At 32.8% G+C, this 1,645-nt stretch overlaps 1 protein-coding gene across 1 annotated transcript in view; it reads right to left on the bottom strand.

Moving 5' to 3' along the window:
* Window positions 1–1,645, bottom strand: part of ZGRF1 (zinc finger, GRF-type containing 1) — an 87,385-nt gene that overhangs the window by 68,107 nt on the left and 17,633 nt on the right. The window lies entirely within an intron of this gene.

Below are 1,645 nucleotides of genomic sequence, written 5' to 3'. Positions count from 1 at the left end.
AAAGGTATACACATAGGAATTCAAGAATTTAATTCCTACTAGGAAGACCTGGATGGAACTGGGAAAAAACAGAATTGGAATGCATTAGAGAGGACTGTAATGGGATGTTATGCAGGATCGAAGAGTGATCAGGCCTTGAAATACGGTTATTGGCGTTGGAGATAAGAATCATTTATGAGGTATAACAAATAAACTTGTTGAATATGAGGGGTAAAGGAGAAAAAAAAAACCAGATTATTTAAAAGCATACTGCTTTTCAACTTAAGGTGACTCAACATTAAGTTAAGACCTCACTGAAAGTAACTGTTAAACTTAACTAGGTTTATAAATTTAATAGGATTATATACATTAAACTTGAAGGCTTAAAGCAAAACTAGTTTTCTTTTAATTTGCGGTTTTGATAAATTAAATATTAACTTTACAAAATAATAGTAAATAGCCTTTTCTCTACTGAAAAGCTTCCTTCAGTTATAAACTCATAATAACAGATAAATAGAATAAGAACAGAATATAGAGTTCTTTACCTGCTAGACTAAGGAGTATGGACTTCCTTTAGGAGGTTACAGATGTTATCAATGTGTCCTATCTAATATTATCAACCAACTATAATAAAGTTCTTTTTTAAAATTACTAATATTAAAAGAGACAGTAGAATGGTTAGGACATGGCTCTGGGGCCAAAAGGCCTGGGTTCATGCATGACTCCACTTTCCAGCTGTGAGACCCTTGGGCAAACTACTTTATCTCTCTGTGCCTCAGTTTCATCATCAGTAAAATAAAGATAGAAATAATACCTAACTAGTAATAGTAGGAGAGTTACATAGACTGAGTTGATACTTTGAACATATTACGCCTAACACACAGTAAGCATTTGATAATACAGGCTTTTTTAAATCAAAACAAATTAAATAATATTTACTGAACCATTTTTATAATGTACAAATTAACCACTGTAATATGAAAATCATTTGAAAATTTGTTTTCACATGTCAGTATATAAACATATCTAACATTTTATCATCTACAGAATTTTAATATTCAATTAAAAGGCAAGAATCTAGCTCTCAGACTGTGTAGTTAACTGCTTTGCACTTACTTTGTTTCCTAAGTGAGTGATCTTCAGAATTCCATCTTGCCATACTTTTGACTTCTTCGTCTTTTGATGAGTATATAGGACCTTATTCCAAAAGTAAAGAAGTGATTGCTATTTATATATATTCAATGTTATGTATTATATATACCCTTCCTAGCTACAAACAATATTCAAGATATAGTCTATCAAAATAAAAGGAAGAGAGGGAGAGATGGAGGAAAGTAGGTAGTAAAAGGCAGAAGAAGGGAGAAAGGAGAGGAAAACTTCAAGTAAAAAACTGAAAAGTTAACTAAGCACCAAAAATAATCTTGAGCTTCCTAGTCATCAATGGGCAGAGGAAAAATTGTTGGGTTACAAAGTACTCATAATCTGTGCCATTCTCAGTGTGGTCCAGACACTCCCGGAGGTCTCCAAGACTTTTACAGTCTTCTGTGAGCTCTGAATTATTTTCATGATGTTATTTGTCCTTTCATTCTCATCCCTTCAGGGGTGCAGAATGGAGTTTCTTAGGGTTATTACAGGCAATATTGCAAGAGTCAATTGCAAACTGAAT

The sequence above is a fragment of the Propithecus coquereli genome, unplaced genomic scaffold, assembly GCF_000956105.1.
Source record: "Propithecus coquereli isolate 6110/MARCELLA unplaced genomic scaffold, Pcoq_1.0 Scaffold46, whole genome shotgun sequence".
Taxonomy (NCBI): Eukaryota; Metazoa; Chordata; class Mammalia; order Primates; family Indriidae; genus Propithecus; species Propithecus coquereli.
Note: the sequence above shows the minus strand (reverse complement) of the source record. Positions and strands in the feature narration are given on the sequence as shown.